The 19,195-nt window shown below is 43.0% G+C and overlaps 7 non-coding genes across 7 annotated transcripts; all 7 read left to right on the plus strand.

The window, feature by feature from the left end:
* Positions 1 to 2,918: 2,918 nt before the first annotated feature.
* On the plus strand, positions 2,919 to 3,058 carry LOC124717543. Its single transcript, XR_007005801.1, has one exon. It is a non-coding gene; the product is annotated as a U4 spliceosomal RNA (small nuclear RNA).
* A 2,215-nt stretch (positions 3,059 to 5,273) lies between these two features.
* On the plus strand, positions 5,274 to 5,413 carry LOC124717541. Its single transcript, XR_007005799.1, has one exon. It is a non-coding gene; the product is annotated as a U4 spliceosomal RNA (small nuclear RNA).
* Positions 5,414 to 7,627: 2,214 nt separating this feature from the next.
* Positions 7,628 to 7,767, plus strand: LOC124717542. Its single transcript, XR_007005800.1, has one exon. It is a non-coding gene; the product is annotated as a U4 spliceosomal RNA (small nuclear RNA).
* Positions 7,768 to 9,981: 2,214 nt separating this feature from the next.
* On the plus strand, positions 9,982 to 10,121 carry LOC124717522. The gene has a single exon (XR_007005784.1). It is a non-coding gene; the product is annotated as a U4 spliceosomal RNA (small nuclear RNA).
* Positions 10,122 to 12,335: 2,214 nt separating this feature from the next.
* LOC124717523 lies at positions 12,336 to 12,475 on the plus strand. The gene has a single exon (XR_007005785.1). It is a non-coding gene; the product is annotated as a U4 spliceosomal RNA (small nuclear RNA).
* A 2,215-nt stretch (positions 12,476 to 14,690) lies between these two features.
* LOC124717524 lies at positions 14,691 to 14,830 on the plus strand. The gene has a single exon (XR_007005786.1). It is a non-coding gene; the product is annotated as a U4 spliceosomal RNA (small nuclear RNA).
* Positions 14,831 to 17,050: 2,220 nt separating this feature from the next.
* Positions 17,051 to 17,190, plus strand: LOC124717527. Its single transcript, XR_007005788.1, has one exon. It is a non-coding gene; the product is annotated as a U4 spliceosomal RNA (small nuclear RNA).
* Positions 17,191 to 19,195: the final 2,005 nt, after the last annotated feature.

Genomic DNA, 19,195 nt, shown 5'->3' on the forward strand with positions numbered 1-19,195 from the left:
ACTGGATGATTTACCTTAACGTTAGCATGAACTGAAAATCAGGAAAACCGCTACCGCCGCTGGTGGAAACAATACCGTGACCCTTGGCCAGGCATTACATGGAGCATCTCCAATGGGAGTTCGGTCGTCGCCTAGCAGATTGGATGTCAGAACAGTGGGAGGATAGAATGTCCACCTTTCTCCTCCAGCATAAATTGGACTGGGCTGTCACCCAAGTCCTGCATTGTACCAACTTGCAGACCCACCAACCTGTCCAGACAGACACAGGTCTCACATATGATGCCCTCTGTGTGGTGGAAACCCTGGCTGATGCATTTGAGGCCCAAAACCAACTGCTCGTCCTGGCCCCCACACGTGATGAACTCCAGGATGACCAAGATATCCTGAGGGCTGTGGCTGCCTTCTGAAACACCACCGATTATAGCCCCTCACCTTAACGTCCATGACGGAAGTGCTCCGAATCCTCCAGAGGAAACATAATTCGGCCATCGGTCTGGATGGGATTGTCAACGAACATCTCTGATGGCTACCTCGTAAACCTCTGGTCTTATTCACTAGGATCTTGAACTGTTGTCTTCAGAGTGGCCTTTCCCCTCCACAGTGGAAACAGTCAAAGCTTATTGCGATCCTAAAGCCTTCTAAGGACCCTAAAGTCCCTACCAACAACAGGCCCATCAGCCTTTTGAACACCATGGCAAAGGTCCTGGAGTCTCTCATACTACACCATATTTTCCAGCCTCTGGCAGCAACTGGTACGATCTGTTCTGAGCAGTCTGGGTTTACCTCACACATGTCCACTGAACTGCAAGTTCTCCAAATCACGGAGCACATCAGCACATCTGCATGGTTTGTAACTCCAGCATGTGGACAGCAGCGGTCTTCTTGGATGTGCAGAATGCTTATGATAAGAATTGGCTGGAGAACCTGGTGTATAACATGCTGGCGCAAGCGACCATCCCTGGCATATACATAAAGATTGTGTATGATTTCCTCCACTAGAGGACCTCCCTCGTTGCTCAGAGGAGAAAGTGCTCCAGTGTATGCCACATTTCGATGGGTACCCCTCAGGGCTCTGTACTATCCCTTCTTCTTTTTAATGTCTACGTCAATGACATGCCCCTCAACCGCCACTGCCATTTGGCTGAATATGCCGATGACACAGAGCTTTATATGACTGGCCAAAATCCTGCTCAACTTATAGCTCACCTCCAAAGGCAAGTGGACGCAATGGTCACCTGGTTTCGCTAGCTGGCCAGAATGGCCGAGCAGTTCTAGGCGCTACAGTCTGGAACTGCTCGACTGCTATGGTCACAGGTTCGAATCCTGCCTCAGGCATGGATGTGTGTGATGTCCTTAGGTTGGTTAGGTTTAAATAGTTCTAAGTTCTTGAGGACTGATGACCTCAGATAAGAAACTTTTCTTCCATTGCCTTGATTTTTCCCTTACCATCTGCACCCGTCCTGTCCACCTCTGCCCCAATCTCACCTACCTTGGCCTCACCATTGACCATCACCTCACCTGGATCCCTCAACTCCGCTCTATCCAATCCAAAGTTCACAATTGCCTTCAACTCCTTAAACTCCTCTATGGCTGGACTTGGTGTTTGAACTCCTCTCCATCCTCCACACCTACAAATCCACACCTACAAATCCTTAATCCGTCCCATCCTCTGTTATGTCAGTCCTGCCTGGATATCTGACCCCTCACCAAATTCTATAAGTCCCTCCAGATCCTCGAGTGCCATTCACTCCGTATTCGCCTCCTGTCCCCCAGGCAGATCCTCTACAACCTAATTCATTTGCCCCATCTGGTCCTTTTCGCCTGCTGGAGTGGCTGAGCGGTTCTAGGCACTACAGTCTGGAACCGCGCGACCGCTACGGTCACAGGTTCGAATCCTGCTTCGAGCATGAATGTGTGTGATGTCCTTAGGTTAATTAGGTTTAATTAGTTCTAAGTTCTAGGGGGCTGATGACCTCAGAAGTTTAGTCCCATAGTGCTCAGAGCCATTTGAAACATTTTTTTGCTCCTTTTCCTTGAAAATATCCACAACCTATACAGCTCCCACTGACCTGATCTCCCTCATCCCCTGGTTGCTCCTCTCGTCTCCAACCCCCACCCTATGCCGCGCCTCATCATTATGTCCCCCCTACCCTCCACCTCTATTCCCTTCATCTCCTATCCCAAGGTGGCTTCCATCAACTATGCCACACACATGATGCCCTCTCTCCATTTATCCCTCCTATCAACTGTCATCCTCATCTCCCCCTCCCTTCCTCTGCCTTTATCCCAGGCTCCGTTACCCCCCCCCCTTCCATTTTGTTTTTAATCACACACCCTCTCTCTGACTCCAATCTCTCCCACGAGTCCTTTTGCTTTCCCCTCCACTTCATTCCCTTCTCGTGCACACCCTGCCCCCCTTTTTCTATGTCCTCTCCCTCCATCGGCTCCCTACTTTTTTCTTTTCCTCTGCTCCCCCTTTTCTAACCCAATGCACTGGGACCTGCCCCCGCCGCCATCTGCCACTGTGTCGCCTCTACAGTGCTGTTTTAAGTGAATGTTCAGTGTTGTGCACCCCCTGTTGGTGTTGCGACCAGCCACCATACTGTCACAGGGTGTGTTTTTAACTGTTACGAACAGAAACCAGCCTGTCAGCATGTTTTTTAATTGTGCCTGTCTACATATTATGTGCTTTAATTAGCGCCACTGACCTTTTGTCTTCGGTTATTCCTTGCAACATTATCGCCATAAATCAGTTTTTATCAGTCACCCCCTTATCGCGTGCTTTTACTGTAATATCTCCTAACTTTGTATTTAACTTTCCTGCAGGCTGCAGAAAGGCATACAGTGCTGCTGCCAGCCCGCCCCATTCTTGGGGGGAATCAAAATGCACTAAGGAAAAAAAAAGCATAAAGTTATTTACATATGCGCAGTGGCAATATCGTAACCAATGAAGTGTAACTGAGGTGCGATTATTGCTAGTTGAAAACTTTTACCAATACCCCGCCATAGAGATGTGAAATACCACCTCTGTGGCAATTTTTAGTAACTCCTAAGGGAGTGTGAGTCTAATGTAAACAATGTTTGAAGGTGTGTTTGTCTGTAAACTCGGTCTGCAGTTGTGTAAGAGTTTGGCTGATGGTTGTGAGGGACAATGCACACCAGATAGGCTGTGTTCCCTCAGGGATTGTATACAGTGTTTGGAAGCTAGTGAAAAACATTCTCGAATTGGGTAAGCTGTTGTGCAAGTGCTAGTGTGAATCCCTACACCGTTTGTGGACCACTGAAGTGCTGTTGTGTCTAGAGGGATGCAAGTGGTACTCAAGTGCAATGTTTACTGATGTATGTTGTGTTTAGCTATTTTCTGCCAGAAATTATTGAAGGAGACTAGGGCAGTACACTGAGTGTTGATGAAAGTGTGGGAGGTTAACTCGTTTATATATCAGTGCCGGCATTGTACTTTCGTTGTTTTGTCTTGTGTTGGTCATTAGATACATGTTTGATCTTTTATGAATATGGCTGTGTGTACAGGTCGATAATTAGCACTGATGACTGTGGAATTGCTGTTGATAGCAGTAGGAAATGAATTTGTTTACACGTTTAAGGTGACTGATGTGTATGCACAGTCACATAGATGACAGAGTCTTGCCTGATGTGTGCTACACCTCACAGGTGTAACTGTAATGTCATGCAAGAGTTTGGCTCACTTTGAGAATACATACATTTCCTGTAGTGTGCAGAGCAGATGGATTGACAGAAGAGTTAGTGCTAGTAAGTGGTTGGATAGCAGCAAATGCAGTCTGTGGTGTTGAGTGTGGTATTGTGATTGCATATGTAGCATACTTGTTTCAGCTGCAGGCTACAGGTAGGGCATGTTTCTCATGCAGTGCAGAATTTGGTCTACTCAAGGCATGGTGTTTTCATTTCCATCAGTGCAATTCGTGTGTCTGTCGTAGTATTCCTTGGACTGTGGATTTGCTGTTCATGTGTGACAGAGGCTTTAGTGTAATAGTTGGTGCTTATTTATGGTCCGTTTTGCCATGAGAATGTATGTTACACCGTGTGGCATACTGAAAAGAAAGGTCTCACATTGTCTTGTGGGGTAGGATTAGTATCCATGATACTGAATATAAACCAATGTAAGCATTAAAAAATGCAGGGGTATAAAAGGCATTGGTGAGAATTCTAGCAGAAGCCATACATTTTTTATGATCAAGGGCAGTTGGCTTCTGATGGCACCTTTTTTTTCTGCATCTCACCGTTTGTGGGTGTGACTGTTCCCTGTATGTAAGGTGGGCAAAATTAGCTGCCCACTATATTACAAGGTGGGTGCCATAGAAAAATGTCTCGTATTGTTTGTATCTGTTATAGGTGGTTGGCACTGAAGATTCCTTTTTAGCACACAATCACATATTTTCATTTTTGTCATGCAATATGCAAGATTGGGTCAATGAGACAAGAGGCAGGGTAGGGAGCCGGATAGTTCTTTATCATTTTTTTTTTTTTTGGAAAGAACAATCAACGGTAGATGAGCCCAAGACTTAATTTTTCTGCGGGTGTATTTGGCACCATATGGAAGAAGCTTGTATGTTTAATGCTACATTATATGTTCCCATAATTATGAAGCATTGCACTGACTGAAGAGGGTGCTTAACTAGCGAGGCGACACATTTCAATGACTTAAGCGAATTTGTAAATGGCATTTCATTGTGGTTGCAAGGTGTCTGATCCCTAAGACCAAGTTTTCATCTGTGAACAGCCATCAGTCTTTCGGCAAGAAACGGGAAAAATTTCATATAAGAGCGAAATACACGACACACCCTATTGCTTAGGAATGTGAAGTTTATTATGTTGTCAGTTTGCTTGGTATCCAATATTAGCCAGCAGTCGTAAAGTAAGAAAATGGAAGCAGAAATTGGAGTGGGGGTAGCTGTGTTTACTAGATGAGGTAGTACCACTTTTGTCAGTGTGGGGCTAAGAGAAGCGAGCGCGCAGAAGCGCCCCTGTCGGCCAGCGGGAGAACTGTGCAGTTTACAGCGCCAAGATGGCGGAAGGTAGCTAGGCAAGGATGGATTATACAGAAGGAGCGAAAAACAAACAGTTAGCGTCTGGGGACTGTGTGTTTCATATGTCTGCGTGTGTATTTCTGTATTTGTGTGCAGCAGGCGACTTGTGCAGTGTTGGGAGATACTGATAGATGAGAAGTGATATGAGTACCCATAGGTGGTTGCGTCAGGCGTCAGGTATAAATAGTAGCTCTAGGTGCAAGGTTGTTTACCTTTGTGCAGTGGCAATATCGTAACCAGTGAAGTGTAACTGAGGTGCGATTATAGCTAGTTGAAAACTTTTACCAATACCCCGCCATAGAGATGTGAAATACCACCTCTGTGGCAATTTTTAGTAACTCCTTAGGGAGTGTGAGTCTAATGTAAACAATGTTTGAAGGTGTGTTTGTCTGTAAACTCGGTCTGCAGTTGTGTAAGAGTTTGGCTGATGGTTGTGAGGGACAATGCACACCAGATAGGCTGTGTTCCCTCAGGGATTGTATACAGTGTTTGGAAGCTAGTGAAAAACATTCTCGAATTGGGTAAGCTGTTGTGCAAGTGCTAGTGTGAATCCCTACACCGTTTGTGGACCACTGAAGTGCTGTTGTGTCTAGAGGGATGCAAGTGGTACTCAAGTGCAATGTTTACTGATGTATGTTGTGTTTAGCTATTTTCTGCCAGAAATTATTGAAGGAGACTAGGGCAGTACACTGAGTGTTGATGAAAGTGTGGGAGGTTAACTCGTTTATATATCAGTGCCGGCATTGTACTTTCGTTGTTTGTCTTGTGTTGGTCATTAGATACATGTTTGATCTTTTATGAATATGGCTGTGTGTACAGGTCGATAATTAGCACTGATGACTGTGGAATTGCTGTTGATAGCAGTAGGAAATGAATTTGTTTACACGTTTAAGGTGACTGATGTGTATGCACAGTCACATAGATGACAGAGTCTTGCCTGATGTGTGCTACACCTCACAGGTGTAACTGTAATGTCATGCAAGAGTTTGGCTCACTTTGAGAATACATACATTTCCTGTAGTGTGCAGAGCAGATGGATTGACAGAAGACTTAGTGCTAGTAAGTGGTTGGATAGCAGCAAATGCAGTCTGTGGTGTTGAGTGTGGTATTGTGATTGCATATGTAGCATACTTGTTTCAGCTGCAGGCTACAGGTAGGGCATGTTTCTCATGCAGTGCAGAATTTGGTCTACTCAAGGCATGATGTTTTCATTTCCATCAGTGCAATTCGTGTGTCTGTCGTAGTATTCCTTGGACTGTGGATTTGCTGTTCATGTGTGACAGAGGCTTTAGTGTAATAGTTGGTGCTTATTTATGGTCCGTTTTGCCATGAGAATGTATGTTACACCGTGTGGCATACTGAAAAGAAAGGTCTCACATTGTCTTGTGGGGTAGGATTAGTATCCATGATACTGAATATAAACCAATGTAAGCATTAAAAAATGCAGGGGTATAAAAGGCATTGGTGAGAATTCTAGCAGAAGCCATACATTTTTTATGATCAAGGGCAGTTGGCTTCTGATGGCACCTTTTTTTTCTGCATCTCACCGTTTGTGGGTGTGACTGTTCCCTGTATGTAAGGTGGGCAAAATTAGCTGCCCACTATATTACAAGGTGGGTGCCATAGAAAAATGTCTCGTATTGTTTGTATCTGTTATAGGTGGTTGGCACTGAAGATTCCTTTTTAGCACACAATCACATATTTTCATTTTTGTCATGCAATATGCAAGATTGGGTCAATGAGACAAGAGGCAGGGTAGGGAGCCGGATAGTTCTTTATGATTTTTTTTTTTTTTGGAAAGAACAATCAACGGTAGATGAGCCCAAGACTTAATTTTTCTGCGGGTGTATTTGGCACCATATGGAAGAAGCTTGTATGTTTAATGCTACATTATATGTTCCCATAATTATGAAGCATTGCACTGACTGAAGAGGGTGCTTAACTAGCGAGGCGACACATTTCAATGACTTAAGCGAATTTGTAAATGGCATTTCATTGTGGTTGCAAGGTGTCTGATCCCTAAGACCAAGTTTTCATCTGTGAACAGCCATCAGTCTTTCGGCAAGAAACGGGAAAAATTTCATATAAGAGCGAAATACACGACACACCCTATTGCTTAGGAATGTGAAGTTTATTAAGTTGTCAGTTTGCTTGGTATCCAATATTAGCCAGCAGTCGTAAAGTAAGAAAATGGAAGCAGAAATTGTAGTGGGGGTAGCTGTGTTTACTAGATGAGGTAGTACCACTTTTGTCAGTGTGGGGCTAAGAGAAGCGAGCGCGCAGAAGCGCCCCTGTCGGCCAGCGGGAGAACTGTGCAGTTTACAGCGCCAAGATGGCGGAAGGTAGCTAGGCAAGGATGGATTATACAGAAGGAGCGAAAAACAAACAGTTAGCGTCTGGGGACTGTGTGTTTCATATGTCTGCGTGTGTATTTCTGTATTTGTGTGCAGCAGGCGACTTGTGCAGTGTTGGGAGATACTGATAGATGAGAAGTGATATGAGTACCCATAGGTGGTTGCGTCAGGCGTCAGGTATAAATAGTAGCTCTAGGTGCAAGGTTGTTTACCTTTGTGCAGTGGCAATATCGTAACCAGTGAAGTGTAACTGAGGTGCGATTATAGCTAGTTGAAAACTTTTACCAATACCCCGCCATAGAGATGTGAAATACCACCTCTGTGGCAATTTTTAGTAACTCCTAAGGGAGTGTGAGTCTAATGTAAACAATGTTTGAAGGTGTGTTTGTCTGTAAACTCGGTCTGCAGTTGTGTAAGAGTTTGGCTGATGGTTGTGAGGGACAATGCACACCAGATAGGCTGTGTTCCCTCAGGGATTGTATACAGTGTTTGGAAGCTAGTGAAAAACATTCTCGAATTGGGTAAGCTGTTGTGCAAGTGCTAGTGTGAATCCCTACACCGTTTGTGGACCACTGAAGTGCTGTTGTGTCTAGAGGGATGCAAGTGGTACTCAAGTGCAATGTTTACTGATGTATGTTGTGTTTAGCTATTTTCTGCCAGAAATTATTGAAGGAGACTAGGGCAGTACACTGAGTGTTGATGAAAGTGTGGGAGGTTAACTCGTTTATATATCAGTGCCGGCATTGTACTTTCGTTGTTTGTCTTGTGTTGGTCATTAGATACATGTTTGATCTTTTATGAATATGGCTGTGTGTACAGGTCGATAATTAGCACTGATGACTGTGGAATTGCTGTTGATAGCAGTAGGAAATGAATTTGTTTACACGTTTAAGGTGACTGATGTGTATGCACAGTCACATAGATGACAGAGTCTTGCCTGATGTGTGCTACACCTCACAGGTGTAACTGTAATGTCATGCAAGAGTTTGGCTCACTTTGAGAATACATACATTTCCTGTAGTGTGCAGAGCAGATGGATTGACAGAAGACTTAGTGCTAGTAAGTGGTTGGATAGCAGCAAATGCAGTCTGTGGTGTTGAGTGTGGTATTGTGATTGCATATGTAGCATACTTGTTTCAGCTGCAGGCTACAGGTAGGGCATGTTTCTCATGCAGTGCAGAATTTGGTCTACTCAAGGCATGATGTTTTCATTTCCATCAGTGCAATTCGTGTGTCTGTCGTAGTATTCCTTGGACTGTGGATTTGCTGTTCATGTGTGACAGAGGCTTTAGTGTAATAGTTGGTGCTTATTTATGGTCCGTTTTGCCATGAGAATGTATGTTACACCGTGTGGCATACTGAAAAGAAAGGTCTCACATTGTCTTGTGGGGTAGGATTAGTATCCATGATACTGAATATAAACCAATGTAAGCATTAAAAAATGCAGGGGTATAAAAGGCATTGGTGAGAATTCTAGCAGAAGCCATACATTTTTTATGATCAAGGGCAGTTGGCTTCTGATGGCACATTTTTTTTCTGCATCTCACCGTTTGTGGGTGTGACTGTTCCCTGTATGTAAGGTGGGCAAAATTAGCTGCCCACTATATTACAAGGTGGGTGCCATAGAAAAATGTCTCGTATTGTTTGTATCTGTTATAGGTGGTTGGCACTGAAGATTCCTTTTTAGCACACAATCACATATTTTCATTTTTGTCATGCAATATGCAAGATTGGGTCAATGAGACAAGAGGCAGGGTAGGGAGCCGGATAGTTCTTTATCATTTTTTTTTTTTTTGGAAAGAACAATCAACGGTAGATGAGCCCAAGACTTAATTTTTCTGCGGGTGTATTTGGCACCATATGGAAGAAGCTTGTATGTTTAATGCTACATTATATGTTCCCATAATTATGAAGCATTGCACTGACTGAAGAGGGTGCTTAACTAGCGAGGCGACACATTTCAATGACTTAAGCGAATTTGTAAATGGCATTTCATTGTGGTTGCAAGGTGTCTGATCCCTAAGACCAAGTTTTCATCTGTGAACAGCCATCAGTCTTTCGGCAAGAAACGGGAAAAATTTCATATAAGAGCGAAATACACGACACACCCTATTGCTTAGGAATGTGAAGTTTATTATGTTGTCAGTTTGCTTGGTATCCAATATTAGCCAGCAGTCGTAAAGTAAGAAAATGGAAGCAGAAATTGGAGTGGGGGTAGCTGTGTTTACTAGATGAGGTAGTACCACTTTTGTCAGTGTGGGGCTAAGAGAAGCGAGCGCGCAGAAGCGCCCCTGTCGGCCAGCGGGAGAACTGTGCAGTTTACAGCGCCAAGATGGCGGAAGGTAGCTAGGCAAGGATGGATTATACAGAAGGAGCGAAAAACAAACAGTTAGCGTCTGGGGACTGTGTGTTTCATATGTCTGCGTGTGTATTTCTGTATTTGTGTGCAGCAGGCGACTTGTGCAGTGTTGGGAGATACTGATAGATGAGAAGTGATATGAGTACCCATAGGTGGTTGCGTCAGGCGTCAGGTATAAATAGTAGCTCTAGGTGCAAGGTTGTTTACCTTTGTGCAGTGGCAATATCGTAACCAGTGAAGTGTAACTGAGGTGCGATTATTGCTAGTTGAAAACTTTTACCAATACCCCGCCATAGAGATGTGAAATACCACCTCTGTGGCAATTTTTAGTAACTCCTAAGGGAGTGTGAGTCTAATGTAAACAATGTTTGAAGGTGTGTTTGTCTGTAAACTCGGTCTGCAGTTGTGTAAGAGTTTGGCTGATGGTTGTGAGGGACAATGCACACCAGATAGGCTGTGTTCCCTCAGGGATTGTATACAGTGTTTGGAAGCTAGTGAAAAACATTCTCGAATTGGGTAAGCTGTTGTGCAAGTGCTAGTGTGAATCCCTACACCGTTTGTGGACCACTGAAGTGCTGTTGTGTCTAGAGGGATGCAAGTGGTACTCAAGTGCAATGTTTACTGATGTATGTTGTGTTTAGCTATTTTCTGCCAGAAATTATTGAAGGAGACTAGGGCAGTACACTGAGTGTTGATGAAAGTGTGGGAGGTTAACTCGTTTATATATCAGTGCCGGCATTGTACTTTCGTTGTTTGTCTTGTGTTGGTCATTAGATACATGTTTGATCTTTTATGAATATGGCTGTGTGTACAGGTCGATAATTAGCACTGATGACTGTGGAATTGCTGTTGATAGCAGTAGGAAATGAATTTGTTTACACGTTTAAGGTGACTGATGTGTATGCACAGTCACATAGATGACAGAGTCTTGCCTGATGTGTGCTACACCTCACAGGTGTAACTGTAATGTCATGCAAGAGTTTGGCTCACTTTGAGAATACATACATTTCCTGTAGTGTGCAGAGCAGATGGATTGACAGAAGACTTAGTGCTAGTAAGTGGTTGGATAGCAGCAAATGCAGTCTGTGGTGTTGAGTGTGGTATTGTGATTGCATATGTAGCATACTTGTTTCAGCTGCAGGCTACAGGTAGGGCATGTTTCTCATGCAGTGCAGAATTTGGTCTACTCAAGGCATGATGTTTTCATTTCCATCAGTGCAATTCGTGTGTCTGTCGTAGTATTCCTTGGACTGTGGATTTGCTGTTCATGTGTGACAGAGGCTTTAGTGTAATAGTTGGTGCTTATTTATGGTCCGTTTTGCCATGAGAATGTATGTTACACCGTGTGGCATACTGAAAAGAAAGGTCTCACATTGTCTTGTGGGGTAGGATTAGTATCCATGATACTGAATATAAACCAATGTAAGCATTAAAAAATGCAGGGGTATAAAAGGCATTGGTGAGAATTCTAGCAGAAGCCATACATTTTTTATGATCAAGGGCAGTTGGCTTCTGATGGCACCTTTTTTTTCTGCATCTCACCGTTTGTGGGTGTGACTGTTCCCTGTATGTAAGGTGGGCAAAATTAGCTGCCCACTATATTACAAGGTGGGTGCCATAGAAAAATGTCTCGTATTGTTTGTATCTGTTATAGGTGGTTGGCACTGAAGATTCCTTTTTAGCACACAATCACATATTTTCATTTTTGTCATGCAATATGCAAGATTGGGTCAATGAGACAAGAGGCAGGGTAGGGAGCCGGATAGTTCTTTATGATTTTTTTTTTTTTTGGAAAGAACAATCAACGGTAGATGAGCCCAAGACTTAATTTTTCTGCGGGTGTATTTGGCACCATATGGAAGAAGCTTGTATGTTTAATGCTACATTATATGTTCCCATAATTATGAAGCATTGCACTGACTGAAGAGGGTGCTTAACTAGCGAGGCGACACATTTCAATGACTTAAGCGAATTTGTAAATGGCATTTCATTGTGGTTGCAAGGTGTCTGATCCCTAAGACCAAGTTTTCATCTGTGAACAGCCATCAGTCTTTCGGCAAGAAACGGGAAAAATTTCATATAAGAGCGAAATACACGACACACCCTATTGCTTAGGAATGTGAAGTTTATTAAGTTGTCAGTTTGCTTGGTATCCAATATTAGCCAGCAGTCGTAAAGTAAGAAAATGGAAGCAGAAATTGTAGTGGGGGTAGCTGTGTTTACTAGATGAGGTAGTACCACTTTTGTCAGTGTGGGGCTAAGAGAAGCGAGCGCGCAGAAGCGCCCCTGTCGGCCAGCGGGAGAACTGTGCAGTTTACAGCGCCAAGATGGCGGAAGGTAGCTAGGCAAGGATGGATTATACAGAAGGAGCGAAAAACAAACAGTTAGCGTCTGGGGACTGTGTGTTTCATATGTCTGCGTGTGTATTTCTGTATTTGTGTGCAGCAGGCGACTTGTGCAGTGTTGGGAGATACTGATAGATGAGAAGTGATATGAGTACCCATAGGTGGTTGCGTTAGGCGTCAGGTATAAATAGTAGCTCTAGGTGCAAGGTTGTTTACCTTTGTGCAGTGGCAATATCGTAACCAGTGAAGTGTAACTGAGGTGCGATTATTGCTAGTTGAAAACTTTTACCAATACCCCGCCATAGAGATGTGAAATACCACCTCTGTGGCAATTTTTAGTAACTCCTAAGGGAGTGTGAGTCTAATGTAAACAATGTTTGAAGGTGTGTTTGTCTGTAAACTCGGTCTGCAGTTGTGTAAGAGTTTGGCTGATGGTTGTGAGGGACAATGCACACCAGATAGGCTGTGTTCCCTCAGGGATTGTATACAGTGTTTGGAAGCTAGTGAAAAACATTCTCGAATTGGGTAAGCTGTTGTGCAAGTGCTAGTGTGAATCCCTACACCGTTTGTGGACCACTGAAGTGCTGTTGTGTCTAGAGGGATGCAAGTGGTACTCAAGTGCAATGTTTACTGATGTATGTTGTGTTTAGCTATTTTCTGCCAGAAATTATTGAAGGAGACTAGGGCAGTACACTGAGTGTTGATGAAAGTGTGGGAGGTTAACTCGTTTATATATCAGTGCCGGCATTGTACTTTCGTTGTTTGTCTTGTGTTGGTCATTAGATACATGTTTGATCTTTTATGAATATGGCTGTGTGTACAGGTCGATAATTAGCACTGATGACTGTGGAATTGCTGTTGATAGCAGTAGGAAATGAATTTGTTTACACGTTTAAGGTGACTGATGTGTATGCACAGTCACATAGATGACAGAGTCTTGCCTGATGTGTGCTACACCTCACAGGTGTAACTGTAATGTCATGCAAGAGTTTGGCTCACTTTGAGAATACATACATTTCCTGTAGTGTGCAGAGCAGATGGATTGACAGAAGAGTTAGTGCTAGTAAGTGGTTGGATAGCAGCAAATGCAGTCTGTGGTGTTGAGTGTGGTATTGTGATTGCATATGTAGCATACTTGTTTCAGCTGCAGGCTACAGGTAGGGCATGTTTCTCATGCAGTGCAGAATTTGGTCTACTCAAGGCATGGTGTTTTCATTTCCATCAGTGCAATTCGTGTGTCTGTCGTAGTATTCCTTGGACTGTGGATTTGCTGTTCATGTGTGACAGAGGCTTTAGTGTAATAGTTGGTGCTTATTTATGGTCCGTTTTGCCATGAGAATGTATGTTACACCGTGTGGCATACTGAAAAGAAAGGTCTCACATTGTCTTGTGGGGTAGGATTAGTATCCATGATACTGAATATAAACCAATGTAAGCATTAAAAAATGCAGGGGTATAAAAGGCATTGGTGAGAATTCTAGCAGAAGCCATACATTTTTTATGATCAAGGGCAGTTGGCTTCTGATGGCACCTTTTTTTTCTGCATCTCACCGTTTGTGGGTGTGACTGTTCCCTGTATGTAAGGTGGGCAAAATTAGCTGCCCACTATATTACAAGGTGGGTGCCATAGAAAAATGTCTCGTATTGTTTGTATCTGTTATAGGTGGTTGGCACTGAAGATTCCTTTTTAGCACACAATCACATATTTTCATTTTTGTCATGCAATATGCAAGATTGGGTCAATGAGACAAGGAGCAGGGTAGGGAGCCGGATAGTTCTTTATGATTTTTTTTTTTTTTTGGAAAGAACAATCAACGGTAGATGAGCCCAAGACTTAATTTTTCTGCGGGTGTATTTGGCACCATATGGAAGAAGCTTGTATGTTTAATGCTACATTATATGTTCCCATAATTATGAAGCATTGCACTGACTGAAGAGGGTGCTTAACTAGCGAGGCGACACATTTCAATGACTTAAGCGAATTTGTAAATGGCATTTCATTGTGGTTGCAAGGTGTCTGATCCCTAAGACCAAGTTTTCATCTGTGAACAGCCATCAGTCTTTCGGCAAGAAACGGGAAAAATTTCATATAAGAGCGAAATACACGACACACCCTATTGCTTAGGAATGTGAAGTTTATTAAGTTGTCAGTTTGCTTGGTATCCAATATTAGCCAGCAGTCGTAAAGTAAGAAAATGGAAGCAGAAATTGTAGTGGGGGTAGCTGTGTTTACTAGATGAGGTAGTACCACTTTTGTCAGTGTGGGGCTAAGAGAAGCGAGCGCGCAGAAGCGCCCCTGTCGGCCAGCGGGAGAACTGTGCAGTTTACAGCGCCAAGATGGCGGAAGGTAGCTAGGCAAGGATGGATTATACAGAAGGAGCGAAAAACAAACAGTTAGCGTCTGGGGACTGTGTGTTTCATATGTCTGCGTGTGTATTTCTGTATTTGTGTGCAGCAGGCGACTTGTGCAGTGTTGGGAGATACTGATAGATGAGAAGTGATATGAGTACCCATAGGTGGTTGCGTCAGGCGTCAGGTATAAATAGTAGCTCTAGGTGCGAGGTTGTTTACCTTTGTGCAGTGGCAATATCGTAACCAGTGAAGTGTAACTGAGGTGCGATTATTGCTAGTTGAAAACTTTTACCAATACCCCGCCATAGAGATGTGAAATACCACCTCTGTGGCAATTTTTAGTAACTCCTAAGGGAGTGTGAGTCTAATGTAAACAATGTTTGAAGGTGTGTTTGTCTGTAAACTCGGTCTGCAGTTGTGTAAGAGTTTGGCTGATGGTTGTGAGGGACAATGCACACCAGATAGGCTGTGTTCCCTCAGGGATTGTATACAGTGTTTGGAAGCTAGTGAAAAACATTCTCGAATTGGGTAAGCTGTTGTGCAAGTGCTAGTGTGAATCCCTACACCGTTTGTGGACCACTGAAGTGCTGTTGTGTCTAGAGGGATGCAAGTGGTACTCAAGTGCAATGTTTACTGATGTATGTTGTGTTTAGCTATTTTCTGCCAGAAATTATTGAAGGAGACTAGGGCAGTACACTGAGTGTTGATGAAAGTGTGGGAGGTTAACTCGTTTATATATCAGTGCCGGCATTGTACTTTCGTTGTTTGTCTTGTGTTGGTCATTAGATACATGTTTGATCTTTTATGAATATGGCTGTGTGTACAGGTCGATAATTAGCACTGATGACTGTGGAATTGCTGTTGATAGCAGTAGGAAATGAATTTGTTTACACGTTTAAGGTGACTGATGTGTATGCACAGTCACATAGATGACAGAGTCTTGCCTGATGTGTGCTACACCTCACAGGTGTAACTGTAATGTCATGCAAGAGTTTGGCTCACTTTGAGAATACATACATTTCCTGTAGTGTGCAGAGCAGATGGATTGACAGAAGACTTAGTGCTAGTAAGTGGTTGGATAGCAGCAAATGCAGTCTGTGGTGTTGAGTGTGGTATTGTGATTGCATATGTAGCATACTTGTTTCAGCTGCAGGCTACAGGTAGGGCATGTTTCTCATGCAGTGCAGAATTTGGTCTACTCAAGGCATGATGTTTTCATTTCCATCAGTGCAATTCGTGTGTCTGTCGTAGTATTCCTTGGACTGTGGATTTGCTGTTCATGTGTGACAGAGGCTTTAGTGTAATAGTTGGTGCTTATTTATGGTCCGTTTTGCCATGAGAATGTATGTTACACCGTGTGGCATACTGAAAAGAAAGGTCTCACATTGTCTTGTGGGGTAGGATTAGTATCCATGATACTGAATATAAACCAATGTAAGCATTAAAAAATGCAGGGGTATAAAAGGCATTGGTGAGAATTCTAGCAGAAGCCATACATTTTTTATGATCAAGGGCAGTTGGCTTCTGATGGCACCTTTTTTTTCTGCATCTCACCGTTTGTGGGTGTGACTGTTCCCTGTATGTAAGGTGGGCAAAATTAGCTGCCCACTATATTACAAGGTGGGTGCCATAGAAAAATGTCTCGTATTGTTTGTATCTGTTATAGGTGGTTGGCACTGAAGATTCCTTTTTAGCACACAATCACATATTTTCATTTTTGTCATGCAATATGCAAGATTGGGTCAATGAGACAAGAGGCAGGGTAGGGAGCCGGATAGTTCTTTATGATTTTTTTTTTTTTTTTTGGAAAGAACAATCAACGGTAGATGAGCCCAAGACTTAATTTTTCTGCGGGTGTATTTGGCACCATATGGAAGAAGCTTGTATGTTTAATGCTACATTATATGTTCCCATAATTATGAAGCATTGCACTGACTGAAGAGGGTGCTTAACTAGCGAGGCGACACATTTCAATGACTTAAGCGAATTTGTAAATGGCATTTCATTGTGGTTGCAAGGTGTCTGATCCCTAAGACCAAGTTTTCATCTGTGAACAGCCATCAGTCTTTCGGCAAGAAACGGGAAAAATTTCATATAAGAGCGAAATACACGACACACCCTATTGCTTAGGAATGTGAAGTTTATTAAGTTGTCAGTTTGCTTGGTATCCAATATTAGCCAGCAGTCGTAAAGTAAGAAAATGGAAGCAGAAATTGGAGTGGGGGTAGCTGTGTTTACTAGATGAGGTAGTACCACTTTTGTCAGTGTGGGGCTAAGAGAAGCGAGCGCGCAGAAGCGCCCCTGTCGGCCAGCGGGAGAACTACTGTGCAGTTTACAGCGCCAAGATGGCGGAAGGTAGCTAGGCAAGGAAGGATTATACAGAAGGAGCGAAAAACAAACAGTTAGCGTCTGGGGACTGTGTGTTTCATATGTCTGCGTGTGTATTTCTGTATTTGTGTGCAGCAGGCGACTTGTGCAGTGTTGGGAGATACTGATAGATGAGAAGTGATATGAGTACCCATAGGTGGTTGCGTCAGGCGTCAGGTATAAATAGTAGCTCTAGGTGCATGGTTGTTTACCTTTGCGCAGTGGCAATATCGTAACCAGTGAAGTGTAACTGAGGTGCGATTATTGCTAGTTGAAAACTTTTACCAATACCCCGCCATAGAGATGTGAAATACCACCTCTGTGGCAATTTTTAGTAACTCCTAAGGGAGTGTGAGTCTAATGTAAACAATGTTTGAAGGTGTGTTTGTCTGTAAACTCGGTCTGCAGTTGTGTAAGAGTTTGGCTGATGGTTGTGAGGGACAATGCACACCAGATAGGCTGTGTTCCCTCAGGGATTGTATACAGTGTTTGGAAGCTAGTGAAAAACATTCTCGAATTGGGTAAGCTGTTGTGCAAGTGCTAGTGTGAATCCCTACACCGTTTGTGGACCACTGAAGTGCTGTTGTGTCTAGAGGGATGCAAGTGGTACTCAAGTGCAATGTTTACTGATGTATGTTGTGTTTAGCTATTTTCTGCCAGAAATTATTGAAGGAGACTAGGGCAGTACACTGAGTGTTGATGAAAGTGTGGGAGGTTAACTCGTTTATATATCAGTGCCGGCATTGTACTTTCGTTGTTTTGTCTTGTGTTGGTCATTAGATACATGTTTGATCTTTTATGAATATGGCTGTGTGTACAGGTCGATAATTAGCACTGATGACTGTGGAATTGCTGTTGATAGCAGTAGGAAATGAATTTGTTTACACGTTTAAGGTGACTGATGTGTATGCACAGTCACATAGATGACAGAGTCTTGCCTGATGTGTGCTACACCTCACAGGTGTAACTGTAATGTCATGCAAGAGTTTGGCTCACTTTGAGAATACATACATTTCCTGTAGTGTGCAGAGCAGAGGGATTGACAGAAGAGTTAGTGCTAGTAAGTGGTTGGAGAGCAGCAAATGCAGTCTGTGGTGTTGAGTGTGGTATTGTGATTGCATATGTAGCATACTTGTTTCAGCTGCAGGCTACAGGTAGGGCATGTTTCTCATGCAGTGCAGAATTTGGTCTACTCAAGGCATGATGTTTTCATTTCCATCAGTGCAATTCGTGTGTCTGTCGTAGTATTCCTTGGACTGTGGATTTGCTGTTCATGTGTGACAGAGGCTTTAGTGTAATAGTTGGTGCTTATTTATGGTCCGTTTTGCCATGAGAATATATGTTACACCGTGTGGCATACTGAAAAGAAAGGTCTCACATTGTCTTGTGGGGTAGGATTAGTATCCATGATACTGAATATAAACCAATGTAAGCATTAAAAAATGCAGGGGTATAAAAGGCATTGGTGAGAATTCTAGCAGAAGCCATACATTTTTTATGATCAAGGGCAGTTGGCTTCTGATGGCACCTTTTTTTTCTGCATCTCACCGTTTGTGGGTGTGACTGTTCCCTGTATGTAAGGTGGGCAAAATTAGCTGCCCACTATATTACAAGGTGGGTGCCATAGAAAAATGTCTCGTATTGTTTGTATCTGTTATAGGTGGTTGGCACTGAAGATTCCTTTTTAGCACACAATCACATATTTTCATTTTTGTCATGCAATATGCAAGATTGGGTCAATGAGACAAGAGGCAGGGTATGGTATGGAGCCGGATAGTTCTTTATGATTTTTTTTTTTTTTTTTTTTTTTTTTTTTTTTTTTTTTTTGTTTGGAAAGAACATAATCAACGGTAGATGAGCCCAAGACTTAATTTTTCTGCGGGTGTATTTGGCACCATATGGAAGAAGCTTGTATGTTTAATGCTACATTATATGTTCCCATAATTATGAAGCATTGCACTGACTGAAGAGGGTGCTTAACTAGCGAGGCGACACATTTCAATGACTTAAGCGAATTTGTAAATGGCATTTCATTGTGGTTGCAAGGTGTCTGATCCCTAAGACCAAGTTTTCATCTGTGAACAGCCATCAGTCTTTCGGCAAGAAACGGGAAAAATTTCATATAAGAGCGAAATACACGACACACCCTATTGCTTAGGAATGTGAAGTTTATTAAGTTGTCAGTTTGCTTGGTATCCAATATTAGCCAGCAGTCGTAAAGTAAGAAAATGGAAGCAGAAATTGGAGTGGGGGTAGCTGTGTTTACTAGATGAGGTAGTACCACTTTTGTCAGTGTGGGGCTAAGAGAAGCGAGCGCGCAGAAGCGCCCCTGTCGACCAGCGGGAGAACTACTGT

Source organism: Schistocerca piceifrons, chromosome 9 (assembly GCF_021461385.2).
Source record: "Schistocerca piceifrons isolate TAMUIC-IGC-003096 chromosome 9, iqSchPice1.1, whole genome shotgun sequence".
Classification (NCBI taxonomy): Eukaryota; Metazoa; Arthropoda; class Insecta; order Orthoptera; family Acrididae; genus Schistocerca; species Schistocerca piceifrons.